Consider the following 17,350-nt stretch of genomic DNA (forward strand, 5'->3'; position numbering starts at 1 on the left):
GTGAAGTCTACCAGCCCTCACAAGACCATCCAATTATCCCATTCCTCAATAGCTTAGCTCATTAATTGCAAAAGAAGTATCAGAAAGTGTGCTTCAAACAAGGACTAATCATTTATGTTAATAATTATTTTAATATTAGTAATAACTTTAAATATGTGTTGGTGTTTCAAGAAGGCTTAGCACATTTCAGCACTCTAAAGAGAGGATGCCCCCCCTTATCCATGTCAAGGTTAAATCTTTGTAATAATGTAATGGGCCATACATTTCAGAGATTCATTTTGGATTTCTACTTTGACTCATCTTCCTCTTAGCATATTCATTATCCATCTCTTCCAATCTTAAATACCAAAGGGTTAAAAATTATAGAAAATCAGATTATCCTCATCATGACACCAAACATACAGTTGGTTCAAGAAAACTACAAAGGAACCAATGGGAGCCCAGAACTACAGCCCAGCTGCTGTCCCACAACTGCCAGAGGGAGCATTGTCAGTAGGGAATAGCATGTGTGAATAAAAACAGCTCCTGTTCACCAAGACTGTCCTCCTCAACTTGAACATCCACTTTCCCACAGATCTTCAGAATGTTACTGTTGTTTTAATCTCACACAGTGCTAGAATTTTTCACAGACATGAAAAACCTAGTCATGAATCTGCTCTGGAGTGATAGCATGTGAGTGTGTGTGTGTGGGGGGGGTTAGATATTTGTGTGTGTGTAGATAAATTCACTCAAAATTTATCAAGAAAGAGGACATCAAATTGAAAAATATTTAAGGGAACTAAAAACAACAACATGGTGAATAAAATATTTTCATTTAATCCTTAATAGACCTAAGTATTGTCACAAAAAGTTGATTGATATTTCCAAAATTTCAAATATAATTCATCAGACTCAGTTACATTATAGGAAGCTCTGTAGTAAGCTATCGGGAAAATCCCAAGAGTGAAGATTTGAGTTTAAATTAATAGGATAAACACCAGAACAGTTCATTTCCTATGCAAATGATCTAGTTCCTAGCTTCCCCTCATTTCTGAATAAACACAAACAACAAACTTATTGAAGAAAGTTAAATAAGATTATAAAGAAATACCATCTAACAAATATAAACACTGCTCATTTTAAAGGCATGGAAATGATGCAAACCACAGGTCAATGAGGAAAAAAAAAAAATTAAAAAGCACAGCCATGGACACCAAAACATGATGACCTCCCACCTTTCCCTGTGAATCCTGCAGGAAAGTGTCATTAATAGACCTGTTTCTAATACTTCTCATGAAAAGTGATTGTTTTAATAGCTATACTTTCTTATACCAAGAATGTCTTTTTCTGTTCAATATTTTTATTTATTTATTTTTAATTTTTATTTATTTATTTGAGAGTGACAGACACAGAGAGAAGGACAGATAGAGGGAGAGAGAGAGAATGGGCGCGCCAGGGCCTCCAGCCTCTGCAAACGAACTCCAGACGCGTGCGCCCCCTTGTGCATCTGGCTAACGTGGGACCTGGGGAAACGAGCCTAGAACTGGGGTCCTTAGGCTTCACAGGCAAGCGCTTAACCTCTAAGCCATCTCTCCAGCCCAATATTTTTATTTTTTAAAATATTTTTTATTTATTTATTTGCATGCAGAGAGAGATAGAGAAGAGAGACAGATAGAGAGAATGGGCATTCCAGCTGCTGCAAAGTGACTCCAGATGCATGTATTTGTGCATCTGGCTTTGCATAAGTACTGGGGAATTGAACTGCTGTCACTAGGCTTTGCAGGCAAACACCTTAACTGATTAGCCATTTCTTCTCACTATTGCTTTTTTTTTTTTTGAAAGATATGTTATTTATCCTACAGAATCATCTGTAACTATGATACTGTTTTATGTTTCTTTTGTTGCTTGTCTCTATGTTGGACATTTATAAGCAGTAATCCCAATTCTTCTAAAACATGAATAAAAGTTTGCTTATTCTGGGTCAGAGAGATAGCATAGCAGTTAAGGCATTGCCTACAAAGCGTAGGACCCCTGTTCTACTCTACAGATCCTACGTAACTTAGACATGCAAGGTGATTAAGGCAAGCAAGGTCACACATGCACACAGTTGGCGATTGCAGTGGCTTGAGGCCCTGATGTACAAATTCTCTCTCTCACTCCTTCATTCTTTTTTTTTTTCCCTCTCTCTACCTCATAAAAACTTACCAAAAATGCTTATTCTGATAAAACAAATAAAAATTACTGTGAACTTCTGAATTTTTCAAAATTGTGTTTGAAATTATTTAGTCAACATATGCTTACTTAGGGGTTCTGCTTCTGGGTTCTATTTATGTAAATTATATTTTTCTGTAAATATACTTTCCTTTTTTCCAGTTGTCATAAATATTTAATTTCCTATTAAATTTTTGCTCCATCTTTAATATTGTACATTTTAGCTTTGCTTATTTTCCATAACTTATTTTGTGTTACAGTAATATATTTGTATATATTATTACTGCATGAGTCAATTTTTCATTTTCTTAAGCCTATTTCTTATTTTTAATTCTGTTACTAAATTTTCTCTGCATTTTAATCATTATCACCTTCACAGTATTTTATTTGGTTCTTATTACTTCATTTACTATGATTTTTAAATTAATTATTTCATTTTTTAATTTACAATGTCAATGATTATAAACAAGATCCCACGGTAATTCCATCCCTCCCCCCCCACCTTCCCCTTTGAAACTCTACTCTCCATGATATCCCCTCCACCTCTCAATTAGTCTCTCTTTTATTTTGATGTCATGATCTTTTCCTCATATTATGATAGTCTTGTACAGGGAGTGTGAGGCACTGTGAGGTCATAGATATCCAAGCCATTTTGTGTCTGGAGGAGAACATTGTAAGGAGTCTGACCCTTCCTTTGGCTCTTACATTCTTTCTGCCAACTCTTTTGCACCCTGAGCCATAGAAGTTGTGATTGAGATATTTCAGTGCTGAGCATTTCTTTGTCACTTCTTCTCAGCACCATGATGCCTTCTGAGTCATCCCAAGGTTACTGCTATCTGAAAATAGAAGGTTCCTAACCAAAAATGAGAGTAACATTAATATATGGGTATGAACATTAAGAGAAATGCTTACTGGGCTGTTTGGTGAGTATAGTATATACATTTAGCCAGCCAGCAGCCGCCATTACATCCCTAGGGCTGAGGAGTACTCCTGTTATAAGTTTTCAGTATCAGGGATGTATTCCCTCCCATGGGGTGGGCCTCCAGTCAAATTAGAGAATGCTTGGTTTTCCACATAGCAGACATGCCGCTATTGCATCCACTGGCTCATTTGGCCTGGTTGCCAAATATAAGGCTTGCAGTGCCCACTGTTGAGTATCTTCACTGGTGATTTCTCTGTCTCCCATTGAACTGCATTCTGCATGGCTTTTTCTAGCTTTCTGTCAGCTGGTCTACATGGAGGAGGTTTTCAGCTCAGCTTCAGCAGGATTTCTCAGTAACCTTGCAGCCCAAGTATGTGGAATCTTAAGTAGTAAGATCTTACCATTATTCCTGTTGGGAAACCAAGTGCCTTGGCAATGTCCTGTAATGTTTTGGGGGCATCAAGGACATCCCTGCCCAACTCACTGGAGGTATCCCATCCCTGGCACTGAAAATTTTCTAGTAACAATCTATGGCTCTTGTGTGTTCCATTGTCCAAAATAGTAGGTTTCCACATGACTTATTTTAAATTTTGATTAGCCCTCCCTCCACCTTTCCTTTACTCAATCTCTTCCATGACCATACTTAGGCCTTTTCACCCCAATTAATCTTAACTTAAATACTTGATTTGTTTTCAGCTTTTCTTTAGTCCTAATATAAGAATTTATGGTTCAATATCTACCTGTAAATTCTTAAACTGCATCACAGAAGTAATTTAGTACAACTAACCTTATAGATTTTAGCATCTTATGTTTTTTTTTAAATTTATTATTATTTTAATCTTAAAATGATTTCAAGCATAGTCTGTATTTAAAGCAATGGAATTTTTAATTATAGTTTTGCTATTGATTTGCTATATATTAAGGTGGATGGAGATATACATATACAAACATATTCTTGATGTAATTGTACCATTATTTTTTTAAAAATTTATTTATTTGAGAGTTACAGACACAGAGAGAAAGATTGATAGAGGGAGAGAGAGAGAATGGGTGCGTCAGGGCTTCCAGCCACAGCAAACGAACTCCAGACACATGCGCCCCCTTGTGCATCTGGCTAACATGGGACCTGGGGAACCAAGCCTCAAACCGGGGTCCTTAGGCTTCACAGGCAAGTGCTTAACTGCTAAGCCATCTCTTCAGCCCCCATTATTTTTATAACATACACATATTCACACATGCACACACACACATGTGCACACACACACATGTGCACACACACACACACACACACACACACACACACACACACATATATATATATATATATATATATATATATATATATATATATGTATCATGTATGTATGTGCAATCACATATCATGTATGTATGTGCAATCACATTTTGAGTGTAGGTACACACATGCAGTGATGTAAAATGTGTTTCTTAAAGCTTTATTTTTTTTAACTTTTGAAGTATACCACAGGGTAATGGTTGATATTTCAGTTACTGTAAAGGATGTGGAAATGTTATAGTTCATGCTTGAGGTGCCCATGGTGTCACCTACCTCCAGAGCCATTATTCTTCTCTAGCACAGTCAAGTAGCCTTCACAGCAGAACATTTTCTCTCATTAGTCAGCATTTCCTCTCTGCTGCTTCTCTCATCCTTCCTCATAATTTATACCAGGCATTAACAAACGGTTGGCCTGTCAAGTAGCCTGAGACCTGCACAGCCTTATTCCCTTTTCCCTAGTGAATCAAGGAAGTACCAGGTCTAGTGTTCCAGCCCTCAGCAGTATAGTCCCTAGAATATTTATGGACATCTTCTTTGCCGCAGAAGGAAAATAAAATACTTCTCATGAACTTCCTTGTTCTACAAACAGGAGTTCTACTTCCTGGTACCATAAATGACACCAGCTGAACAAGGTTTTATTCTTTGTTATGTGTATGAGAAAGAGGGGATCATTTTTGTTGTCCATTGAAGTACTCTAAATTCCTGCAGATTGAATCAATAAATAGGTCTTATAGAATCACAGAGAGTTTATTTCGTAATAAATTTAAATTTTTTGAAATAGCAAGAAGGCTTAGAACAATCATCATTAGCACCAGACCAATTAAATATAATAATAAATACCACTGACTTTACAATAATGGCAATAACTATGAGGAAAAAAATATATATATTTATATTTATATTTATATTTATATTTATATTTATATTTATATTTATACATACTGATCTCTTGGAAGATTCTTTAGTCATAAATCACCCTCCCTTAAAACTTATTAGTGGATTCTTTGGTTTTATATCATTCTTATTTATATAATTCTTAATGCATTTTTATATTTTATACCTTAATAAAACTAAATATTGTGAGTCATATGTTCTTCCAGTTTGGCTTTGATGACCAAGTGGCATGGAGTTGCAGTTATCAGGGTCTGACTAAGCCTTCAGCAAAGAAAATAAAGATAGTGTGTGTAAGCATTTTGATAACATAGGAATGGATATCATGATATCCACAGCATCCTGTTTGGGTCTTTGGATCTGATTCTCCCATCTGAGGGTCATGATCAGGAGTCTCACACCATCCTATGTTTAGCTTTGGTCCTGGGTATCCTACCTCAGGGTCATCTTCAGGACACATTCATCCTTTCCTGGCTCTCTTTCCTTGGGTTCATTCTGTTTCATTCATTTGGGGCACTGAGTCTATCATTATTTAAAGGAACTGATCTACCTACTACTTCAGTAAAAAGTGCTACAGCCCAGTCTAAAAGAGGTATATGACTTATGATTGAAAGGAGAACTATTTTGTTTTAAATCAACATGAAAAACATTCACCTAGATTTCTCTGTTTTCATCCCACCTCCCACAAATTTGTTCTATACATATTCATTGTTTGAAAAAGATGGAGGAATATTTCAGCAAAAAGAAATAACTTTCCTTGAAATTATGAATGCTTCCTCCAAATACATTAAGGACATGTCAGTTTGAGTACCAGGAGTAAGGGTGGGGAGGCATGTGTTCTCTTTTTATACTATCAAATATAAAATAAACTACTTTATGTTGATTGTTTTTTAGGGTGTTTAGAAAACAGTAGTAGCTATGTTGAGAAGACATCATTCTAACTGGTGAAAAGCACACAGGACAAATAGAAAGAACTAAATATGTCATTAGAATTTAGGTTGCAATCAGTCTGTGAATGAGGCAGGCATGAGAGAGGTGTACTGGCTCAGACTGCAATGGCCTTTCCCTAGGCTGCAAGAGGCCAATGTGTTTCTTTAGAACACAAGCCACCTTACTAGAACTCAAGTCAGATTGGGAAAATTGAGAGTTTCCACCTTGGCTGAGATTTGACTACAAAGGAAGTATAGTCCTGGGCAATGGAAGACCTGAACAAACAGAAAATGAAGAACATCGAACAGCTTTTCCTGTTTAAAAAATTAAAAAAATAAATAAATAAAAAGCCCAGCACTTACTGCTACTTGGTATTTATAACATTTGAACTTTATGTCTTTGTGTCTTCTGTTACCTGGTATCTCCCAGGAGTCCTTATTAAAATGCAAATGAGGTTGGAAGTTGTATAAATCATAAGCCTCCTTATAAGTTAAAAACTCAGTGGATTTTAGAATACCTGAGGAATGTTGGTGGAAAGTCGCCAAAGGAAACTTCATCCAGCATATGATTTTGCTGCAGGCCACTTCTACTTATAATTATCCTCCCGTCTTCTCCCTGGGAGGAATTATATTACTACCTCAGTGCCAAGACCTTGAGGCAGGGGCTTCCAGGCTGGCTGGAAGCAAGCAGGAAAGAAAATGTCATAAGCACGTCCTCAATAGAATTCCCCTAGTTTCTATAGGCTGAGAAATGATTCCAAGGTTTTCTGTAAAAGCATCCAACTCTGGCCTTTTGAGATTCACCCATCAAAAGTCTTTAATCCTTTCAAATGTGTGAAAATGATAATCATATCCCACTTCCCTCAAGTTGTGAAGATTGCATTGTACTTGGTTCTTCATAAATCAATCCTGCTTGACACATAAGAGATGCCTATGCAGCAGACAGATTTACAATTGCATTGTTAATTTAGGACAAGTTCAGTATATTTCCTCATTCACATTCTTTTATAAAGAGAGAAATCTAAATGGAGAGGCAGGAAGAAGTTTGTCATATCTAAACATAAAGTCATCGATTCCCAGTATCTCTAGTGGTAAGTCTTCTACAGCCTCTCACCTCAGAGACATAACACACCCATAGTCAGTTATCTCTGTCCCCTCACCTCAAAGATATGATAAGAAGCCCATGGGATGGGTTTTATAATTAGCTCAACCTTTTTAGTGTGCATAATATCTCTTACTTACTGGTCTTTTGTGCCTTTTCCAGAAGCCTGTGTGTGAACTTCTGAACCTAAAGAAGTGCAATTAAAAAAAAAAAAAAAGGAAAAAAAAAAAAAAAGCTTAGTAGAATTATTGAAGCAATGAAAGTGAGAAATGAAAATAAAACAATGTGAAGGGATGGTGAATAAATAGCTTTTCAGGTGTCTTTTGACAAGGCCCAAGAGTCTTTATAGACACTTATCCTTGTTTTTCTTCCTCTCCGCTCTCCATTCCTTCATCCTCTCATCTTTCATTTCTTCTTTTCACAGTACTAATAACTGACAGGTGCAGGACAATTTCGGTCTTGCATGCTACCCAGTATATGCAAGATTTGGGTAAGGCTGAGCTTAGACTTTAAATATTAGTTTTTATACAGACTATATATTTATATGGCTAGGATAATTACAGAAATCATTACTAGTAAGAACAGAATTTATATGATGAATCATTTTGTTTGAAAAATATTGTATTCTATTTTGAAAACATGAAACAATTTCAGGTACTATCTTCACATATGCAAAAATTAATTACACAATTCATATGAGCTTAATTTTTCCCAACATTATCTCTTCCAATATCTTTTTACCCATATGAACTGTATGCCTTTGGTTATTGGCTGATGAAATGAACCATATAATTGACAACTCTCCCCTTTAGTATATGCCTATGTAGTTATAGTCTAACTGGACTATATAATGAAATGCTTAAATACACCCATACATTTTGTACAAAATGTAAGCCCAGACCAGTCATTATTCTTAGAATTGGGCCACTAGGATAATCAGGGATGCACATGAATGACTAAGTCAAAAGTTCTTTCCCAGATGTCCAATTTGACCCAGGGCAGCTCGTTCAAATTGTGTAAGGTTTCCGAAAATCCTATGGGGATTTTCAGAAAAGCAGGCATATGAGTTATTCTGGCAAATAGAATATGCCAACATAAAGTTACATACAATATTTCCCAAACTTTAAATTTCCTTAAGAGCAAGAAAAATAGCATTATTCAGCATGACCATGTCAAAAATAATGAAAGGAGTATTGGTGCTTTCCAGGAAAGTAGATTCATAAGCCATGATGAAATGAAACTGGGGGAGGAATTGACATTGATATCAGTTCAGAGTCAGAGAAGAGAGGCAAGACAAACAAAAACCACCAAAGGGTTAAAGCTATACATGTGACTGTCATATTACTAAGAAGGTATGGGTAATCTGGGGGCATGACCCTGGAATCATAGAAACTAACCCTTAGAGTCATTTATCCAAGAGTGAGCAAGCTGCTTCTAAGGACAGAGCTTAATGAATAGGAAACTAACCCTTGGGGTCATTTACCTTGGATTTGGCTAGCTTCTTATTATATCAGAGCCCTAGAGAAGGGAACACTAACACATGGAGTTACCCAAGACTGGGCTAACTACATACATAGCAAGACTGGAAAGAAGAACATAAAATGGACCCTTGAATTCATTTAAACCAAGAGTGAACAGGCTGCATCTTCCATCAACATTTCACTGGAGTTCTGCAGCTGTCAGCTTCACTGACAGGCACTCATTGATGTTTTAATCCAAAGGCAAAAAGCAGTCACATGTGAACTAGTTGAATACTGCATGGACAAAGGGCAAGGGACATTTGACTTTGGATAATGCCTAAACATTTGTTAATATAAGGAGTTTACAAGTATAATCTATTGAACTCTGCTGATTCAGAACATATATCCATACGACATTCACTAATGTTGTCACACTAAGCCCACCTATTATCTTGACCAGATTTGTGGCAGTTTTGGGCACAATTCCTTACTGACTGTGTTGTCTTCAATGCTATGGTCACTTCTAAGGCACTCAACTTGTTCTAGATCAAGAGTAAACCAGACCACAGAGGAAACCTGTGCACAGATTAAAATCAGTCAGCAGTTGTAAGTATTCCTTGTAAATATTGGTTGTCTGGGCTATTCAGACCAAGGTACATTAAAGCAAAGGAAACCTAGTCACATTGCTTTTAGTAGGTAGATTACATGATTGTAATATTAACTTCAGGGCACCTTATAAGTCAGGAATTTAAAAAGCATATCACATAAAAATTGTCAGAAAAGATATTTGTTAAGTCTATATGAAATGTTCCCATAGTTCTTTCTCATAATTCATTCTTATAGTTCATTCCCACAGTCTGTTCTGATAATTTATTTCCCCCAAAATTGGATAGACAGAGATATGAGGGTACCCATGTTACTGCCAACATCCAAAATAATTGGATCTATTCTAAATGTTCATGGCAAAGTGACTCTACAGTGTTCAAGTCATAAGTTAAAAAATTAAAACTTTTTTTGTTAAAATTTAGCTATATAATATAACAGCTACATATTGGAGATTCATCATATGTCCAACATGGGCATTCTGGGATAAAATTGGAATTTTAGGTTTTCAGCTCTGCAATTAAATAAAATCTAGTCAATCTCTATGGTATTTAATTTTACACAGTTTTTTTCCCTATGTGTAAAATATGGGTATTGAAGTTTCATACATATATATTTCAATATAGAGGAAGTAACCACATAAATGTATTTAATTAATTTATCAGAGCCTAAATAAAACTTAAAATGGGTTAAATCATTACTTTAATGTATGATGTATGATGATCAACTCATGAGGGATATATGATGTAATGGATTTAAAGAAACAATGCGAAGAATAGGAAAAAGGACACCATCACAGATATCACTTGCTTTTTAGGTTTATTCATGAGCTCATTTATTTTTGTGAAGTCAATGCCATAATGCCATTTATCTTTGTATCTTTTTGATATAATCCTAGTCATATGCTAACATGGGGTATCTTTTAGAGTAGGGATTCCTTTCTCAGCTCTTGGTTGCACTTTAGACATAAGAGTTAGGTTGCTAGATACTTACAGTCATACAAAACTTTCACTAAGTCATAGGTCTCCCAGTTCCTGTCTTGTGAATTCAGTGATTGAAGTCCTGAGACCACAGGGTGAACTTTAGAAACATTTTCATATAGAGCTTAACAGAAGGAAGGAAGGTAGAGTTTCTGTACTGAAGAAGGGGTCCCTTAATCAATGTATTTCAGGAAAGCAAAGCAGAAAGTGGTAGAGTTGGTAAGGTTCTCATGTGCTTAATCAACTTGGACCATGGTGACACAGGAATTGGGGATCCTGGTGACCCTCAAATTTATAAACTCCAAATTTGGATTATGTTCTACCTTTAACAAAGAATTAATAAAGATGGATTCAAGAAGAACAAATTATGAACTATTAAGTTTATTTAGGGAAAAATCACAAGTTGCGGGGATGGTATAAGGGATAAATCACAAATGGTAGGGTTTATTGAAGGAGGATTTGGATCTAGGAAGGTTAGAGTACAGCCATAAATGTGTGGAAAGTAGGAAGTATGTTCTAATGTGGAAAAGTTGCATAGTTTATAAGGTTAATTGGTGAGAACCTGAGGTTTTTGATGAAAACAAAGTACAGTAGATTTGTAGGCATGGGGAATGGAGTTAAACTGAGGCTTTCAAGGTAAAATAAGAGGGAAAATATATAAGCAAAGACCAAAAAGTTCAGAGTAGAAATGAGTATGGAAGAGTTAAACTCATGGTTACTTCAAGTTTAAAGAAATTACACTGTTAGAAAGCCTAAGCAGGGAGTGGTGGCTCACACCTTTAATTCCAACATGCGGGAGGCAGAAGTAGGTGGATCACAATGAGTTTGAAACCACCCTAATACTTTATAGTGAATTTCAGGTCAGCCTGAGCTACAGTGAGACCCCCATAGAAAAACAAAAACAGAAAGTCTAGAGTTAGAGGAAGTCTCCATGAGGTAGATCAACAGTATAAGGGAATACACATGTGGTAGATTCAGAGACTGGAGGAAGATCAACCATGTATTCAAAGTAAGAATTACCCAAAGTAAAGTGAGGCAAAAAAGACAGGCTTCCTCAGAACGACAAACAATGTACTCTGCCTCTTCACCCAAAAGCAGACTCACACACGTATCCAGGCAGTTAAAAGGGAATCCAGACAGAGCTCCTCCCACAGAGGAAAAAAAAAAAAAAATGCCTGACAGGAAGATGAGAGCCTTCATATGCAAGGGGAAGACCTTGGTTTGTAGATTTGGAGGGTAGATCTCAGACCAGCCCACCTGGGCCATTTATGTAGGCAGTGTGCTCCACTGTGGGCAGCAGGGGGCAAGTTCCATTTTTGCCAAGAGAGTTCTGTTCTTGTGCCAGGGAGTGGTGTCATGTGGGTGGCATCTCCTGGTGCTCTTCAGGCTACAATCTGTACCAGAAACTGCGTAAAAGAAGCTAGCTTTCTCCTATCCTCCTTCAATGATTTCTTAAAATTTTGTTTATTTTTATTTATTTACTTGAGAACAACAGACAGAAAGAGAAAGAGGGAGAGAGAGAGAGAGAGAGAGAGAGAGAGGAGGAGGGAGGGAGGGAGGGAGGGAGGGAGGGAGGGAGGGAGGGAGGGAGGGGGAGAGAGAGAGAGAATGGTCGTGCCAAGGTCTCCAGCCACAGCAAATGAACTCCAGACGCGTGCGCCCTCTTGTGCATCTGGCTAATGTGGGTCCTGGGGCATTGAGCCTCTAACCTGGGTCCTCAGACTTCACAGGCAAGTGCTTATAACTTTCGTAGTATAACTTAGGCATCCAGCTGAAACATGATATACTTGTTAAGTTTAAATGTATATAAACATCCTGGATAGGTGGGTGTATCATGGAGAAAAGTCCTGACTCAGTGTAATAGTCTTTACTGTATGAGATGAGCTAGTCAGTCAAGTTTCTATGCCAGGTATCACATCTGGTTTCTAGAAAATAGGTACTCATTTAGGGAAAAAAGAGAAAAGGTAAAAAATCAGACCATCCCTTTTTGGCATCTTAGATCTTAAGTAAGGTAGCTCCCAAGGACTTCTTTATTGGCAAAGACATAAGAAAAACCAGACCCTACTTTATGAGTTCAAGAACATACTGGCTTTTAGCCAAGAAAATCTTTTGACTTTTGTTGCCCTCCTATCCAAAACTGACTAACCAATTTCTGTCTCCAGTTCATCAATACGTGTATTTAGTCTAAAACTTCTTTAACTCGGGAATTTACAAAAGCTTGCATGCATACACTCAATCATGTTCATCATATATCATTTACAGTGATATCAGTGCCAAAGATTAAATTGCTCTAACAGCAATAAGCAATTAAATATTTGATAAAGACAGCATTGATCTATAAAGTGAAACATGAAAGTTTACATTTATTTACTTACTTATTTATTTATTTATTTATTTATTTATTTATTTATTTAAATTTTTACATACAGACCAAGGGAAGATTTCAAAATATCAGTGGATCTGTTCCTGGGCCCCAATTTATGGAGATTCTACTTTTAGCATAGAGTTTCAAAAACTCCCCCTGGTCACGGCCAGCATCATCAATGGGAAAGGAAGGGAAGCCAAAGCCAGGAAAAGCCATCATGAAAACGTCACATGCAGCTGGGATGATCATTCACTGGTTAAAGGTGCTAGTGCAGATTTAATTCTGTACTATTCAAGTTCACAGAGTAGCAGATGCCTCTGAAACTTGAGTATCTAGAGACCCTGGTGTACCCAATGTTTTCCTCCCACCCCTCTCACATGAATTAATAAATAACATTTTTATGTGATGTGGAAGTACCATGCTCTAATTTATCTGGTCATGTAGTCTTAATACTCTGTTTTCACATGAATAAACCTGACTTCAAGAGAGCATACATTTTTTTTTAAACTTAGGCAGAGATGACCCATGTGAACGTCACCTCACTTCCCATAGAAGAAGAAAAAGCAGAGATTTCTAATGGAAAATTTGAAGTTTCTATTTACTTGAGAAAGAAGCCATAGAATTTTTAAAGTGAAAACTGTATTGTGTTGCAGGATATTTAAATATTTTTGGAGGGAGAAAACCATTAGAAATAGCTGTGATAATCACAAAAGCCCTACAAATGGCATCTGTGAACTGTGTGCATTACAGCAGATCACAAAACATATAAAAGTCACTATTGTGACAGAAAAGTTTCTGGATCTTGGCAAGAAGTTAGTTGACTTCTAATAGAAGAATGGGGATACTTCAGGAAAAAGAAATTTTGAGAAATTTATCTTTTTCACCAAGCACTCTGCTGCTCAATCTTTCTCCTTCCTAAACATAAATTTCCTACCAGTTCTAAAATCACATATGTCAAGAATCTAACATCAATCAATGTATATTAAAACTATATTGTTTATTTATCACGTATACTCAGTGTTCCATATTTTAAGTTTTGTACAAACCATACTTAATTTTATGGAATTACATTAATTGTAAGCACTCTTATAAAATCTTATTGGGGACTCCACTGTTTGTATTAATATTTCAAAACTATGAAGTCCCATCTTTGAAGTCTGTCATCATGTAACTGATATTAGTGGGTCAATGATTATCAATAATTTGATCAATGAGTTGAGTTAATTGCTTCTTTTGTGAGTTTTGAGCCTATAGACATTAGCTAAATCCTTAAAGAGGTCAGAAAATGTCCAGCTCTGAGCTGGTGCCTATGCTGTACATCGTCTCCAAGGTGATTCAAAGGTCACTGTTGTCAGGCATTTGTTCAGCATCAAGCATAAGGTGAAGTTCAGTTTCCTGGAAATCCACAGCTTGTGTGCCAATGTGTACACACTTACAGATAATAAAGGCAACACAATTAGGCATGATCACAGTGTCTCTCACTGGAAAAGAAAAAGCTTTTTCTTGATTTTCATTATTTTCACTATTACAACCAACCGCTTTCTTTGTGACTTTCTGCATAAATTTTGACATTAGATGTGATAAAGAGATTATTTGGACAGGCATAACCTTTCAGAGGACATAGATATTACCTCGATCATGTATGTTTCCACTGCCATTTATCCATTTCTTCCCGTTATACCAAACATATACACATAATTGGCATTTCTTCTTTTCCTCCTCTTTCTACTTCACTTTCTCTTCTTTTTTCTCTTCTCCCTCCTTCTCCTTCATCAGACAGAGCCTCATAAATACATTAGGCTAGCTTCAATCTCACTAATGTATAAGCTGTCATCAAAATTGCTTCTTCTCCAAGCAGCACTGGGCTTTTGATAATAATGTAGGCTTTTATTAGCAGAACTCTTATCTCCTCATTTAATTTTGCTTTTCTTTATGTTTTAATCTTGCTACTTTCTCACTTCCAAATAAAATTTTGTGACTGAATTCAATTCATGATATAGTACATTATAGGTATTTCAACCACCAATGCATTTATTGTTCAATTTGCAGTGAATAGCAGTATGTCTTATTATCATCTCACTTGAAAATATGTGCTGTCTGACATTAACCGATAAAAAACAAACCAAAGAAAATTTGATAATTGTAGGGATATGGGCTAGAATTGTGGAAGAAAAGAAAGAAACAATTAAAATGAAGTATCTTCAAGAGCATAGATGGTCATTTCTCTAGGACATAAAACTGTAGTTCATGAGTCCAGGGCACTATTTGTTTGGTGGTGCTAATTATTGAACTCAGGGCTTCCCAATGCTATGTTAGCTCTGTAACACTCAGCTTAATCCCTATCCCTGTCCTGATGTTGTTAACATGAATCTCATAAATATAGAAGAGCTCTCATTCTTACCCTTTGTGAGTAGCTTGTAGGAGAGCTCATGATGACTGTTTTCTGGGCAAGACTGGGAACTGACTCCCACAGCTCCTGTCATTTTATTGGCCAGAACACTGTCACATGAACATAACTGGCAGCAAAGGAAAGTAGACAATATTCTCATTTGGATGGCTCTGTGCCTGGATACAATTCTATCACTACAAATTAAGTAGAGAGTGGATATTAGGCTACAGCTCACCATCTGCTGCATGTTTTCAGTCCTTGGGAAAAACCCTGCATTCAGGTTTTAACACGACCATTAGTTTCCTGCCGTTGCAAGTGCCTCTGAATCCAGTTCATTAAGGAATAAATGCTCCATTGTTTACCACTTCTTTGTGCCAAGGTCACAGGTTTCACCTAGGAAAGCAAGTACTTTAAAGGTCAGTTCCACTGTTTCTACACTCTCCAGATGAAAAGATGGGCCAACAATCTCAGCATTTAAGTAATCCATTTTATTTTTCTTTCCATATGCCATATCTCTTTGAGTCTCTGAGTTCTCTCCCATCCTCTTTTCTCTCACCAACCATGGCCATGCTTAATCTGAAACCCCAGTGACTGCCTCCTGGCATGGTAACTGAGGATATCTCTGGGCTAAGAGGAAGGAAGGTCACCTTCCTCCAGTAGACCCTCCCTCAGGACAGTTTCTCTCCTCTCCATAAAACCCTCTCCCTAGCCCTCACTGTCTCTCAATTTTGGCTGTCCTACTCCAAGTATTTATAATTCCCTCTCTTCTTGCTCTCTTTCTTCTCCCCCTCCCCCCACCCTCTCTCTCTCTCATGCATGCATGCCTGATGAATTTTCTTGGTATTCTATCTGTTTCTATGCCCCCTTCTCCCTCTCGTCACTAAAATAACATCTTAGACCTAAGAAAATTTCTATTTTGTTCCTCCATTGTGAACACCTAAAGCTAATTATATCTCAGATTGGTATGATTATGAGAATAATATATATGTATATGAAAATTATAATTTTTGTTAAAAATGGTCTTGCATAATTTTCATTAGAATGTCTGTGCTTTGGCAGTACATGTAAATTGCAATTGTCTCTTCTTGTTTTACCATCCTGGAGCAGGTATGTTACATGTGTGTTTCTCTCCATGATGAAGGTTCAGTCTTAATGATATGAACACTGGTTTTTAAAGATCCATTTTATTGGAGAATTGCGTCTATAAAGAAGGATTCAGAAGATCACTTATTTGGCATTTGTAATGCATTAACACTTGTTTTACCATTAAAGTGAAAGCAAACAAAAAACCCACTCCACTTTAGTTTTCTTGTTTTTCAACTTTATTTTTTGATTGAGAATTTTAACAGTGAACATACTGCAATCTGATTGTATTCCCCTCCTATTGAGTCACTCTAGAGTTAACAGGGTGCCCATGAGGAAACTAACAATGGTTAAAGGTGAGAAATGTCCTACGGCCTGTTAGGGGGAACCTGGCTTTTCCTTATTTACATTTCCCTAAAGGAGTTTCATCTTTAGATATCTGTTTCCTTAAACATAACTCCTTCCCTAGATCTCTTGCTCTTTAAAGTAGTTTCCTCTCTTATAATAAAACCCTGATTAGAGTTATAAGAAAAATCACCTGCTCAGGACACCTGCCTTTTTCCTTCTATAATTGCATATGATAAAATCTTTCTAAACTTCACCCTCTATAATTCTGTGGATTTCTTTCTTTGAATACATAACACATGAACCTGGTGGCCACCGATTCAGTGGACAGTTGCATGACCACAACAGATCTGTACGCTAACTCTAGGGTTGAAACCTAACCAGGAACCAAGAATGGCTCTATCTCAGTCAAAGACACCCCAAATTTCCTTATCACTATCATTTTTTGTACAATACCCCCACAATTTTCCTGCTGATCCCCTTCCTCTTTCTAAATTGTCTTCCTTCTGCTTTCTTCTTATTGTTTTCACTGCTCTAACTGGTTAGCATTTAAATTTTAAAGGTGCTTTAAAAAGGTGTGGCAATTGAGTGAAAACAAAAAAAAAATTAAAATAATTCATTGTCTTTAATCTATCTTATTTGCAAGGTCTATGGCAAACCACATTAAAAGAATACTGTACATTAAACTAACCACTATGTATAGATATAGATATATAGATATAGATAGTTATAGATGATATAGATATAGATATTCTTCAGCTAGGAAAACAGAATTTACTTATTTTTAAACCGGAATA

Source organism: Jaculus jaculus, chromosome 15 (genome assembly GCF_020740685.1).
Source record: "Jaculus jaculus isolate mJacJac1 chromosome 15, mJacJac1.mat.Y.cur, whole genome shotgun sequence".
Lineage (NCBI taxonomy): Eukaryota > Metazoa > Chordata > Mammalia > Rodentia > Dipodidae > Jaculus > Jaculus jaculus.